This window comes from Oculina patagonica, chromosome 4, assembly GCF_052425735.1.
Source record: "Oculina patagonica isolate OP01 chromosome 4, crgOcupat, whole genome shotgun sequence".
NCBI classification, from domain to species: domain Eukaryota; kingdom Metazoa; phylum Cnidaria; class Anthozoa; order Scleractinia; family Oculinidae; genus Oculina; species Oculina patagonica.
Window position 1 is genome coordinate 127,156 of NC_135761.1, and position 15,434 is coordinate 142,589.

The 15,434-nt window shown below is 38.4% G+C and overlaps 1 pseudogene; it reads left to right on the forward strand.

Moving 5' to 3' along the window:
- The first annotated feature begins 1,465 nt into the window (after positions 1-1,465).
- On the forward strand, positions 1,466-3,248 carry LOC144652042 (adenosine receptor A2b-like; annotated as a pseudogene).
- The last annotated feature ends 12,186 nt before the right edge of the window (positions 3,249-15,434 follow it).

A 15,434-nucleotide genomic window follows, 5' to 3' on the forward strand; every position in this document is an offset into this window, starting at 1 on the left:
ACCCTGATGATGGCAAACAGCCGAAAACGTTTGGTTTTATCATATTAATTTTACCATTTTAACTCTTTTTAGCCTTGTATATAGTATATATTTTATAAAGCGAACATTATGGACATAGTTGTTCTCGTTTCAACAAATTCACCATTAAGCATTACCAAACGCTCCAAAATGGCCTGCCAGGCTGCAATTAGAAACTGCTCTAGATCTGTAGTTAAGAAGGACCCCTTTTAAATGAAAAATTGAGAGTGATAATACTGCTTATTACAAGCGACAGCTCGGAGTATTACAAATTACGGCAACATGTTATTACAATTTGCGATAGGTGCATTATTACAACTTACGACAGCTTTTACAATTCACGACAACTGTTATTACAATTCACGACAGTACAGAGGACAGCTGTAGAAGAAGGGATAACAGTTATGGGGGAATAAGCTCGGTCCTTTCTCTTATAGCAATTTAGTCCACTACCGATCTCTTGATGTTAACAACTCTTCAATGCAATTTCTCCTGATTTTACAACACTTCACTGTACGAAATTCTAACAACAACTAATTACAGGACTGCTCTTTATTTGTTGTCAAGACGACACTTCAGTACTAAAACAATCTCAGTGAAGAAAGTTGGGCTTGAATAATGTCATCTCATCTGCTTCCTTATGTCTCCTCTGGGAGAATAGGGCCTTTGATCCGTTCCCTCCACTCTACTCTGTCTTCCGCAACATTAACCGCCTCTGCCCAGGTGGCAAACCCCATCTTCCGCCTCTCCCCCTCTACCGTTCTCCTCCACGTTTCCTTCGGACACCCCCTTCTTCTCCTTCCTTCGGGTGCCCATGTTAGCGCAATGCGCGGATGTTGCTGATGGCCCATGCGCAATACATGGCCTATCCATCTCCACCTTCGCCTCCTTATCTGCTCACTGATGGTGCAAGTCCTTGCCTGTCTTCTAACCTCCTCATTTGACACTCTCATTGAATAATGTAGCAAATGTTTATTTATAGGAAAGGAAATAATTTTAGATAAACATTTTTCACCGTTTGGAAGGGAAGATGTTTGCACGCGTTTCAAAATTCATAATCGACCGGCTTATTTGGTGCAAACCCCATATAAATTAAAATATACCACAACAATAGAAAAGCGAGGAACACGGCGGGAACTCATCATTTCGCGATTTTATTCAAACGTTGGTAATCTTTGATTCAGTTCAATTTTATTCCCACAAATTGTAAGGAAAACTTTATTCCCACAAATTCTGAGGAACTATAGACATTTGAGATAATATTTGGTTTTCGCTAATTAATTCACGCGCACAGTTTGAACTGCTTTAATTGTGATTGGTCTTTTTATGATGGAAACATGAAAATTAATTTAAACAGCTGTAAGCAAGGACAATACTACGTCGCCGACAGTAAGTCATCATAATGAAAGGAACATCCTCTAAATTGAAAGCTAGAAGATTCGCCAGCTCTTAGGAGAACGCTTGTTTGACAAAATGGAACCTTCTAATAACTCATTTCCTAGCCGCAATGAAGATGATTTAACGACCGAGCTGAAAGCCATTTTCATTGCCATCTACGCTATTTTGATAATAGCCACAATTTTCGGCAATTCTCTTGTGATCATGGCGTTTCATAAATTTCCAATCCTGCGAAGTGCTTCTAATACCATCCTGGTGAGTTTGTCAGTGGCTGACATTTTGATGTGTATTGATTTCCTTTTACATATTGCCAACATCTTAGTCGGCAGTAGGCTCCGTCCATACGAACTATGCGCCTTGGTGTTCACGATAAACCTTTCTCTCATCTCCATCATTGTTCTGCATCTCGCTTTAATCAGCGTCGATCGCTTCATCGCCGTCAAGTTCGCCTTGAGATATTACACGATAGTGACTAATCGCAGAGCAGTGATTGCTTCCACTCTGGTTTGGCTTTGGGGAATTTTTGTTGTATTGGTCTCTCCTGAGGCAATAAAGGTAGATGGGGGGGGAAGTGATGACAGAGTTTTTGCAGAACTTGACACCGTGTTTCAATCCTTCTCATAAGCCCTTCGAATTCAAGTCACAATCATCTCTGGTCAAGGCTTACCTTGTTTTCTTGGTGACATCATTACTGGTCGTACCTATCGTCATAATCATGGTATCATACAGTTACATTTTGACTGTTGCATGTAAACAGCGAAGACAAATTCAGGGGGCAAACAACTTGCAAGGAAACCTCGTCATGAAGCGTGAAATGAAAGGAGCTCGTACGGTGGCCATTGTGGTGGGGATCTGTCTCGTTAGTTTCATCCCGTTGCTAGGCGTGTTGTGTCTTCGCTTTCTGACTTCAACATCGATCGGTTCGCATCAAATATACGCAGTTTATTTGGTCGCAAGTTTGAATGCCTGTTGGAATCCTTTGATATACTGCTGGAGAAACGAGAACTTTAGAAGTAGCTTTAAAAGACTCCTGAAGTGCAGTGCATAACTGGCTGAACTGGAAATAGGAAAGCGAAAACTCTTTTCATTCGTTCATAACTGGACATCAGAGCCATGTAACGTTTAGCCGGAGGTAAATGATAAGCGCATAAGTGTTGCTGAGGTCGAAAACAAACAACACAATTCTTTGAAAGAATTCCTTTCGTTTCGATCAAAATATAACCTGACAATTTTTCGATCGAACTACTATGTGATTACAGGTTTTTGGCGTGGGAAAGCACTTGTGTAAAACCTGTAAAGGAAAATCTGTAATCCTGGGGGAAACTCGCTGACAATGGGAAGGTCGGGATCTCTTACAGCTAACAAAATCTTCGGAGACGTAAACAATAGACATAATGTGGCTCCAACAGTATACTTTACTTCAAAAACATTAGCAAATAATATTTTACAGTGCGGTTCTATTTATGAGCGAGCTAGCTAGTGACGCGATACAAACACCATAGGCCAAAGACGCTATTATTGAAAACATGAACAACATTTCGGCAGTTCTATAGGATAAAGGTTCTGGAACATTATTTACTTACAAAATTTCGCAGGTGGGTAATAGCTTTATGCAGGTTGTATTTACAGTTAGACAAATGGCTAGTGCAGGTTTCAGTTACACTTCAAAGCTAATTACAGCAGATTACAGTTATAATCGTAACAAAACAGCAGGTATCGTATAAACTGTTATTCTTAGGCCATCGTAGCTTGATTAAAAATATAAAACAAACAGCGGCGATAAACATTATGGAAAAACGAATTTTACTAAACTTCATGTTTTGTATGCTAGGCAACATATATCGGCCGAGGCTGAACGTTCTTAACTTTTTCGAAGATTTGAGCCTAAAATGTTCTTAAAATGTTCTTAGTTTTTAAATTTTAAAGACAAAGTGGTATTGCAGTTAATTCATTCCTAACCGAAATGTATATGTTCACGTCACCAATTGCAATGAGTGATGACAATGTTGGTTTCAGGTCAGGATTTGAATAAAGATGTGTTCATTTCGTTCATATATTTGTCATTACAACAAATAGGAAAAATAAAATTCGTTTTCAACGTAACCAAATTTCAGTCTTGGACACGTTCTTAGGATGTTCTTAAATTTTGGCCTTTTTTCAGCCTCAACGTTCTTATAAAAAAGGTTCTTAACTACATATATAAAAAGGAGTGTAATCGTCACAAATTTTGAAAACTATTTATATTGTAATAACAGGGGTCTGGAACCTAGACTGGGAAAAACGATCTTAAGCAGTAATTTAATAGCAAAAAGTTGCTCGTGAAAAACTTTTTGATAGGTCCGGGTTTGGTCTGAGATAGGGTAAGCGTATGAGCAACCCAGCACTGGTCGTACACGCTAACATATATCAAGCCAGTGCCACCTGCACATCACCCCGAGCGTTTATATGAGGAACGGTTGTCCCTGTTAACTGAGCCAAGACTGGGCCCTCTCGTTTTAAAAGACTGGCGAGAATTGTCTTGAAAAATATATTATGGCAGCTTTTTTAAAAACCAGGAACGCTGAAACATCGACCAAGACCACTTTTTTGGACAAATTTATCGCCGACTTTGATTTCAAATTATCCGCAACTTTTTTGGCCGATTGTAGTGTTTGCGCATGCTCCATATGAAGAATCGTTTCTGACCGCAATTACATAGCTACTCAAGACATTTTAACTCAGAGATTCAAAGGTCAGCATGATAATAATTTTCCAGGGTAATTTCGCTTGAGAATAAGTCAAATGAGTTCACCTTTCAGTCTGAAACGTAGTTTCATGTGTACTTGTAAGATGATAAAAGACAAAACGTGACAACTAAATCACGGGGGCGACTAGTTGACACTTAAGAAAAATTTTCTAGTCAAGGATGTTTTCAATCATTCGAACCGTTACAGAGTTTCCTTTACTATATAAGCAGCAAACGTGACGTTTGTACTTTGCAAAGGTATGTAACATGATACTTTTGTTTTTCTCTTAGACCGTATTAAATTATATTCGCTACGGATTCTACAACAATCCTACCACATTGTCCCCTTCAGCATTTGGAAAAAAACCTAAAAAATTACCAATTTTCAGAACAGTGTACAAGCAGAGCACAAATTATGAATTACAAAGCATGCTAAATGTTTGTAATTTCGGCTCTTTCCCCCCGAAACTGTCGCTAAAAAATTGCGGCTTTTTCCCCGCAATTGTCGCTAAAGCATGCCGTGCGCAAGGGAGTATAGCTAACTGTCGTGGGTCGTGGGTCGTGGGTGTGGGTAAAGTCGGGGGTAACAAAAACGGTCATAAAAAAATCAAGAGAGGATACCAAACATTCGTGTATGGCCAGTCTGACGTAGAGTTTCAACCCGGTCAAGGCCTCAAGGGACCCTTCAAAGGCTTCTCGATTTCTGCTCAACACATTTCTTGGGGTGTCTTTAAATGCAGGAACACCACGAAACACCTCTGGAACACCGAAAATGTTTAAACACATATCAGCAAAACAACTCAAGTAAATTTAAATAAATTTAAAACATCTAAATAAAGATAAAATATTAAAGAAATAAGTATTTTGAAACGAAGCATGATCAGTGCCTAGAATTTTGCGATTAGATTGATTGCTCACAAATGGACAAAAATATTAATGGAAAAAGAACAGCGGAAGAAAAGTCATAAAATACAATATTCACATAAAAATTAACATTAAATTCTATTTTAATCTTCGTTGCGATTAGCATTTCGTCCTTGCACTCTCCCCGCACCCCACAACAACCATGACTTAAAAATATCGCGTGACGTTGTGCGTTGCAGACTGAACGACATTTTTTCCGTGGGAAATTTTGATGGTTGCGTTTGCGGTTACAAAGCGGCGCTTCTGCTTGGTTAACTAAAAACTAGATACAATGGCTTCGCCTGTTGGCCAAGGCGACAAAATGTTCGATTCGGACGCGGAATTGTTGCAGCCAACATTTTTACTACAATCTATAATACACTTAAAAATTGTGAGTGCTTGGCGTGAGAGACTTCGCGAGAGCTTTCATTGTGCTTATTTTTATAACGAGGATGTATTATTGCTATTATTTGTATTGAGCGTTTTTTGATCACGAACACAAACTGCGGCTACGGACTACGGACTAGCTAAAAATCACGGAATGAGGTGTAAACGCAGGCCCCGGGCTGCAGACTCACGGTTACTGCGTCTTGAGCGTCGCTTTACAAAAGGTAGCTCATCTAGACAGGAAACGTGTCTTGTGCCCGTCTTTATATGTAACCAGAAAAGCTACAAAATGTTTTTCCCTGTTTGTCCAGAAGGGTAACGCTTTGTCGCGTCTCTAGTCAGGGAAACCGACAATATTGTTCTTTGCTTGGCTTTTACACGAAGGCCCTCTAAGGCAGAGGTTTTACAAAATAATACAGAGGTTAGTTCAAAGGATGAAGAACAAATCAAAGGAAAGGAAGTGACGGATGTAACATGATACTTTTTTTCTCTTAGATCGCTGTGATGCCTTTAAAGTCTAATTAAATTAACGCCAGGGATTCTACAAATTTTACCGCATTGAAAAGCACACCACTTTAGGCTTTAATACAAAATTTCTAAACACGTCCCTGTTATTTTAATTTTCGTTAGTTTGAATTTCAGTTTGATATTGAAACAGCAAACGAGATACTTTTGTTTTTCTTGCAAATGCTGAAACACGAAACTTTTTTGTCGTAACGACATCGGTGGCAGTTGTTTTGCTTTCCGAATAATAAAGCCAAATTTTTCACCTTAATTTAATTAAGTTGCGGTTTTAACTCTTAGAAAGGCGTTTCTTAAAAATTAAAGAACAAAAAAATAAAAAAACATCTCTGTCGAAAGGTATTTTAAAACGCGGTTATTAGGAGTTTCGCGCCAAAACTCTCGCTCTAAGTTTTTGCATGCTTAATGACGAAAGTGCTGTGAAAGTCTTAAAATGTAATTTAATTACTTTTGTGGCTTTTACTTGGCGCCATGGAGTCTGCAGGAATGCTACTGCAAACGCATGATACATGCAATGTTCCTAAGAATATAACGTTGACTAATCTGCGCATGCGTTTGACGCAAAGTACTTTGCTCTAAAAAGAGTAGTACCACAAGGAGAGCAAAGGGTTTTCTGAAACAAATATATACTTTTGAAATCTCCATATGAAAGTAACGTAGATATGCTGCACGTTTTACTTGGGGCGTGCGGTCAGGTGCTCCCCACCCCCACCCCCTCCACAGGAATAGGTAATTAATTGATATTAATTAATTAATTGCCTATAAAAGTTTACATCATAGCGCTTTAGGAGTGTAAGGGTTTAGCGGACGACAGCCCCAACAAACCATAGTTTAAATAATCAACTCATTATCACTGCTGGTGAAACGCTATAGAGAATTGGGGTCGCGTGCTCGCCGTCTCCAGTCTTCTTCGTCAGCTGTCCATGTTTTCAAACCCATCTATTTCATCTCATTCTCTATCGTCCTTCTCCATCCACGTTTCACGAAACCAGCCCCTTCTCGTTCTACCTTCGTGCATTCATATAAGGATAATGTGTGGGTTCTTTTCTTTTTGATGTCCACCCTGGGAACATAACCCAGCCACATTCAGATCCTTCTTTTCGCTTGATTGCTAATTACCTTCATAGTCGCAATCAACACCTTAAGAACTGCACTGAATCAGTGTTACTGAAAATTGAATGCATCACCGGTTTACAAGTTAGTTGCATGTACTCAAGTCACCCATTACGCGACACATGCCTTTTCTAAGTGTTTTGTGAACGGTTGTCTCTCGGACAGTAAACCGCTATTGTGCGGCATCCCCCAGGGTACAATCCTAGGTCCACTTCTCTTTTTACTCTATATAAACGACTTGCCCAACTGTCTCTCTATTTCGCAACCTAGGATGTACGCAGATGACACACACTTAACCTTTGCTAGTAACGATGTTACCCTATTAGAAGAAAACATGAATAATGAGTTAACTAAAGTTTCTGAATGGTTAATTGCAAATAAACTCACTCTTAATAAGTCTAAGACTGAGTTTATGTTGCTAGGGTCAAGGCAAAGGTTAAGTACTTTGAGTAGACCATTGTCCTTCTCAATAAATGGTGACTCTATAAAGCAAGTTGAATTTACAAACTCCCTTGGTGTATATATAGATAAGAACCTAACTTGGAATCTACACATTACAAATATTTCTAAAAAGATTGCATCTGGCATTGGCATCCTAAAGCGTAGCAGGTCTTTTGTTCCATTTAAGACATTACTATGTATCTATAACTCTTTAGTACAACCCCATTTTGATTATCGTAGTGTCGTTTGGGGGAATTGCAGTAAAACTCTGGCAAGTAAACTACAAAAACTGCAAAACCGTGCTGCGCGTATCTTGACCTCTTCTTCCTACGATGCCAATGTTGATGATCTTATTGCAAGACTTGGCTGGAATAAACTCGATGTCCAATTTAAATTTAAAACAGCCGTCATGGTCTATAAATCACTTAATGGTCTTGCACCTGACTACCTTAGGACAATGTTTTCTAATAGAAGCGATACGTGTACCTATTCACTGAGAGGGTCCGCGGGTAAACTAACTGTTCCGCTCCCCCGCACTAATTAATCGGGCGTGGCCGATTTATAGTTTACCCTTTGGTCGTCCTAGAGCGTAGTCTCCTGGCGCGGCCAAAAAGACGGGGATAGCTTGGGGTTGCTACAAAACCGCTACGGGTGACGCATACCGCAATGGTTTTCATTTTAGTTTTGACAGGAAATCGTTGCAGGCACACTTGGTCGACTTTTGGGTTAATGTGTAATCAGGTTGTGTTTTTTTGCTTCGGCGGAAGGACAGAGAAAAAAGCTTACGGGGCAAAGTACAGTATGGGGCCCAGTTCTCGGCCACTTTTGACGTAAACTTGTATTTCTTACCTCAGAAGAACCGCAGGAACTTGAAATTTCTCGCAGAGCTAGCTACATTATTCAGCTTTTTGGTGTAAAGCTATCGACCGGTCAAAAATTAATTTGCCCGAGCAATAATAAAAATAAAAGCTCCATTTGTGGGCCCAGTTCTCGGCCAGCTTGGCCCAGTTCTCGGCCACTTTTGACGTAAACTTGTATTTCTTACCTCAGAAGAACCGCAGGAACTTGAAATTTCTCGCAGAGCTAGCTACATTATTCAGCTTTTTGGTGTAAAGCTATCGACCGGTCAAAAATTAATTTGCCCGAGCAATAATAAAAATAAAAGCTCCATTTGTGGGCCCAGTTCTCGGCCACCTTGGCCCAGTTCTCGGCCACTAAAAAGCTTGTGCGTAATTATCTGTAAAAAATGCTCAATTAATTTTCACAGTCATAAAATCACTCTGTAAACCTATTTATACTATATCGATCCCAAATTATTTTTATGATGCTTTGTTTTACTTTAGAAAAGAAGGATTTTAACGCGCCTAGTTGCCTATGTGCAGGTTCTGGCAAAACCGCATTGTGTGACCCGTGCATTTAGATGGTTTATTTTGCAGTGAAAAGGTCTTGAAAGATTTAGGCGTTGTAGAAATAATAGACAAGACAAGAGTCAGCTCAAAACTTAGAGATAAGATTGAACTTTATTTTTAAAACATTTATTTCTTTCATTCTGGCAGCAGCAGATGAAATTATATTAAAAACCAAGCGCTAAGCTGTGATAGCGAGCAGGGTGGCCGAGAACTGGCAAATACGCAAACGTCGCAAGAAAAAATTTCGAAGTAAATTAAGACCAAAAAATACAACGGTTCAACGAAAAGTTAACTAAAGCAGAAAGCTGAATTATTCTACGTTTCACATGCCAAAAATTAGCTCGTATGGTGGGGGCTTTTGGATAAAATACGAATTTAACTACATCCATGAATTTGAAGCCGTAAACAAACAACTTTTTCGGGAATGCAAATTCACCTTCCTCCGCGTAAACTCGACGTGTGAGCTTTCTATATCGAATTGAACGATCAAACTCAAGATACTTAAAGCACATGAATCAGTCTATCGTTTGAAGGAAATACCTTTTTCTTTTGATTCAACTGGAGTGTGAAAAAACGCGTTAAACACAAAGTGGCCGAGAACTGGACCCGGCCGAGAACTGGGCCCCATACTGTACTGATATTCACCATTGTGAAATTGCACTTACTTTGACAAGTTTAAGTTATTTTTGTAAATGAAAAAGGTAACGTCATTGATGTCACGCAGTGTTTTTTTTTAGCAAACTAGATGGTTTGCTGGTTTCTGACTATGAATGGGGGTGTGATCTTGCGGTATATTTTTTGAGCCTGACTCCGCCGTAAAGCTTTTTTTTATTTAGCAAGAACTGTGTCGATTTTCATTTCTGAATAATTGGTCGTCAAGTCGTTTGTCACAAAGAGTAGAATGTTTGTACAGCATGTTTTGGAATTATTTTAGATTTGGTTAGTAAGACACTTCTGAAGACCTGAGCAAAACATTGGGAATGTACAGTATTAATAGGAACTTGAATGGAATTTTTCACAAGTTGGATAAAGGTATCAACTGAAAAAAATGGAATTCAAAATGAGAACTTGGATTTTGTTGTTATTAAATTTTATCGCGGATTGGATGCATAATATCACGGCTTTGAAAGTCTTCAAATAATTAGAAAGGTTCCTTTCTTCCTTTTGATCTTATTGTTATTTTCATGTATTGATTATTCGAAAGTGGTTTTCGTTGATACGAAAAAAAAAACGGGTTTTCACTGAATTGCTAGAAGTATTTTTAGACGTGATAATATTGGCTTAATCAAATTACATTGTGCACGAAATATTTGTTATTCTTTTGTCTTGAAACTTTGAGGAAATTGAAATTTTTGTTTGACAGTAGTGTATGAAAGGCATTTTATAGAAGTGAATAAAAAATAAGAAACATTGATAAAGGTTATTTCAAAGATTTATTTTGCCTGATTTTGAAGGGTTTCAGGAGTTTTAAAGAGTGCTGGTAAACGGCTGTATGTTGTTTGTGATTACGGATCTTATTTAGTTTCGAACGCTCTAATTTTTGAAAGGTTAAAACAGGTTAAAACCGGGCGGTTTCATGAGTTTTTTGGGTAGAAAGGTACGGTGGTGGTCAAAAAAAAATGTTTAGAAAGGAATGACTGTAGTAGCACGTAAGTCGGAGGTTTGCGTGAGTCACGGGGTATAGTATGCGTGAGCTGGATTTCCGGCGTCATAACGGCATGTTTTGTTTACTGAAAGATACACTCGACGTTTAGTGAGCTTAGTCGGCTTGGGAAACTATTTTAAAAATGAATGTTGTAATAGTTAATTAATAGTAATCTAGAATTAACCCACTCTCGATTGGAGTCTGTTCTGGATTCGCGCTACCTTTTCGCCGCGAAGGAATTTTGTAAAATTTCGCTAGTGGAAAGAGGTACTGTAAGAACAGTATCAATAACTCAAAAGGAGGAACTTCTTTGTAGCTCTGAATTAAGACGTATGATAAAATTTTAGAATAAGAAACTTTCGATATATGGTTTTCATATTGTCAATTTCCTTTTGTGGCAGATTTTTTGAGAATCAGCTTTTCTTTCGTGTGATGACAGACACAGGACAGAACGAGAGGTGGATGAGAAAGATGCCGATGATGAATAGGCACCGAAAAACGACAAGAACCGTCAAGGACTTATCTTTAGAGGGCGGGGAGTTTTGGCATACTGTATTTCGAGGACTGGACTGGACTAGCAAAACGCGGACTAGTAAAACGCGGACTTGTATAACGCGGACTTGTAAAACGCGGACTAGTATAACGCGGACTAGTAAAACGCGGACTTGTACCTGCGGCCTATATCGCTCCTAAACGTAGACTACAAAATCCTCACCAAAGCCATTGCAAAAAGAGTTGAAAAAGTGCTACCTGATATTATAAATGTTGATCAAACCGGTTATGTGAAAGGTCGGTATATCGGCGAAAATATCCGCTTGATACAAGATGTAATACACTTGACAAGCCAAATGAATGAAAAAGGAATTGCTATTTTCCTCGATTTCAAAAAAGCCTTTGACACGATCGAATGGACGTACCTTAACGCCGCCCTCGAGCTATTTAATTTCGGACCTGATATTATGAGCTGGATTAAAATAGTATATAAAGATGTCTCCAGCTGTGTTGTTAACAACGGCCATGCTTCTACCTTCTTCCCTTTACAACGAGGCGTTCGTCAAGGATGCCCTTTATCGGGAATCCTATTTGTCCTAGGAATCGAACTATTTGCAAGAGCGTTAAAAAACAAAACTTCCATTAAAGGGATCGAAGTCGACAATCATGAAATAAAAGTGGCACAATATGCTGATGACACCACCGTCTTTGTCCGTGACAGAGAATCGGTCCACGAGCTTCTTGATTTTCTCAAAGAATTTAGTGCACAATCTGGGCTAGAAATAAACACAGCTAAAACTGAGGCGATGTGGCTAGGACAATGGAAAAATAACCAGGACACTCCCTTTGGTTTCAGGTGGCCAAAAGAGCCAATACTTTCTCTCGGTATCTTCTTCTCGCACAATCAGGCACATGCGGACGATCTTAACTTCGGTGCCAAAGTTCGTGACTTAGAGAAAACTCTTCTCGCTTGGCAGAAGAGAAAACTAACACTATACGGGAAAATCAATATCGTTAAAACGCTAGGCCTTTCCAAACTGATTTTCAATGCTTCAGTTTTACACATTCCGGATCACTTCATAAAGCAAATTAATAAGATTACGTTCAATTTCATTTGGGGCGGTAAACCTCCCAAAATCAAAAGAACCACGATCATAGGTGAGAAAAAAGACGGTGGACTTAAAATGTGTGATTTTTCAATTATGGACAAAGCATTAAAGATCGCCTGGATTAACAGAATTCAAACTCAATCTTCGGCCGCATGGAAAATTATTCCAGGCTACTTCTCACGACTTAATGGCAACCTTGCTTTTTTAACAAAATGTAATTACGAAACTAAAATGCTGAAGCTCAATAACCTCCCGGACTTTTATCGGTCAATACTAGAATACTGGCAGTATTTTAAAACATTAGATTCTAAAGAAACAGACCTTAGACATGAAATTCTATGGAACAACCGCAACATTTTAATTGACAAGAAGCCAGTTTTTTATAATAATTGGTTCACTCAAAACATTGTTCACGTGCATCATCTATTGGACGAACACGGTAATTTCTACGATCTCGCAGAATTTAAAACCAAATATAACCTGAATGTGCCGTTTACTACCTTCTACGGTCTCATCGACGCCATTCCTAACACATGGAAAAATAAAATAAAACAGCGCTTCCAAATCGAGAGTAACTCAACAAACGGTAACAGAGCCCTGTCCACAAGTTCAATTTATTCTGCTATCTTGACAAGCCTCTTCAAACCACCAACCTCTCAAGGTAAAATTCTGCGTCACGGCTTTACTGAAAACAATGTTCAGAAAGTTTACTTACTACCTTTTAAGATTACAAAAGAAATTAAAATCATAATGTTTCAATTTAAAATTATACACAACATACTACCTACCCAAATGAGTTTATATCGTGACGGTATCTCAGAAAACGATACCTGTCCTCTTTGCAAAAACGAAATACAAACCTTGAACCATTTATTAGTTACTTGCATCAAAACGACCTCCTTTTGGAAAACTTTTAATAGCTGGTGGTACGAGAAAACGCACGAAACGATACGCTTAGATCAAAGTAAAATATTGTACGGCTTTTTTGAAAAGACATCGCACTGGCAGCCTCTAAATTACCTTATTCTGCTAGCGAAATATTACATTTTCTGCACAAATGGTCTACAAGATGAACTTTGTTTCCAAAGCTTTCTACTACGGGTAAAAGACAAATTGCAAATACTTAAGGAGATCGCAATTGCAAAAAAATCATTAGAAAATTTTCAGCTAACATGGGCCTTTATTTTGTAAATCTTAAAATTATAAATATAGTGTAAACATAAATAATGTTATAGCTTTTAGAATTGTATGTGGCGACTATGATTAGTAAGTACATATAGGGAAAAGACAATGTTATGTCAAAATGCTGTAATTAAATGTTTGTAAGTGATGTAATAATATATTGTAGTCTATTGAAAGTAATGTAAATAATATACTGTAAGCATTATCCCGTAAATCTACGTAAGTACTGTTCTGTAAGTTTTGTTGTGTATTATTAATAAAAAAAAAAATAAAAAAAACGCGGACTTGTAAAACGCGGACTAGTAAAACGCGGACTCAGGTAAAACGCGGACTTGTAAAAGGCGGACTAGTAAAACGCGGACTAGTAAAACGCGGACTTGTAAAACGCGGACTTGTAAAACGAGGGCTTGTTAAGCACGGACTTGTAGAACGCGGACTTGTAAAACAAGCGCTTGTAAATCGGATAAAACTAAACGGTTTAGCGAGCGAAACAATTTGTGTTTGAAGCTCTTGTGTGTTTCTTCGACGGCATATTTCTAGCTTTTTTGAGCACCCTATGGTCTGTTTTAGCGTGGAGATGATTTTGCAGTATAGCACATGTTCGTTCTGCAAACCCCTACTAAAACAACGGGATTGATGCTATGAGTTGTGTGCATATGTTTCTTTCTTTCCACTACTTGACGTCTGTTGAGTGCAGTCGTCTGTATTGCTCGCACGAGGTAGAACGGGGCCCGTCCAGAAATCAACAGTCAATCGTAAATAAAGGTGACGGGCCTACACGACTCCTACGTTCGTGACATTAGAATATTTGCCGTTAAATGTTTAAATTCGGTCTTTCGACCTTATTTGCTTCTGACTTCTTTCTGAGGTTACTGTTTTTTTGAGACATTATGTATTGAAGAGAGCCGTAAGATGATTGTGGCCAAGGAATTCGAAGTGTCTAGAGGCGTTTTACAAGTCCGCGTTTTACTAGTCCGCGTTTTACTAGTCCAGTCCAGTCTACAAGTTAAAGACACATCAAGACCACCCCACTGTGAATTGCCATAGCACAGACAAAATTATAGTCAATATCTTATGTGTTTTTAAGAGAATTACATAAGAACCAAGGCATGTCTTGTCTTGCCTTACATTGACATGCAATAATTTGGAAATACTAAGCTCGTAACAGTTTAAGACAGAATCCATCAGGAATTTGAGTAACATTAATTTTAGTTACGCAAAAATTGAGCACCAGAATAATTTAAATCCTTGTGTTCTTTCATACCTTGTTAAAGGCTTGACATGTGATAACACCAACATAACACCAACAACAGTTCTTTATCAGTGGGGATTGAAGAAAAAATGGAAACATCATCACACAGTTGACCCCCATGCAAAAACACTCCAGGATGTCACGGGACTGTTTGGTGTCCGTCTGCCAATTTCTAACTTCAAATTCCAATGTTAAATTCACATTAAATTTTCAATATTTCTTAGTTGTCTAAATTTTACTAATTCTTTTAAAAAAACTATCACCTGCCAAACATCCCCAAAAATCACTCAAAAAATTACAAAATACCGCAATACATAGATACATGGGATGAGTGAAGTTTCCTTGGATTCCTTGAAACACCAACAAGATATTTCCGTTTAAGGTGGCTGATAATAGGTTTCAGTATTTCCCAGTCCTTATACTTTGGTTCAGGACTAAAAGCCTTCATCAATTGCTATTACAGTAATGGTATGAAACAAATGTTCAATCATTCATCAACAAGTTGTGATCATTTTCTTGACAATAGTAGTTCCCCGGTAAACAGTTGTAGTACTGTCCCATCAAAGTGCAATGCCTGGAAAATACCGAAAAGCACACGACCTTCAGGTGAAACCGCACCTTACAGTATTACCAATACACTGCACTTTGCTAAGTCTTAAAACTTTACATTGTCTAGTCGTCTACTTCAATCGTTTATTTGTATTGTGTGAGATACATTTACTGAAATTGAAACCATCATGTCATTAAGTAATAATGCAATCTCGACAACGTTCTAGATATTATATTATGCACACTAATACAGCTCATGCAAGCCCTGTGACTTACACAAACACAGTCG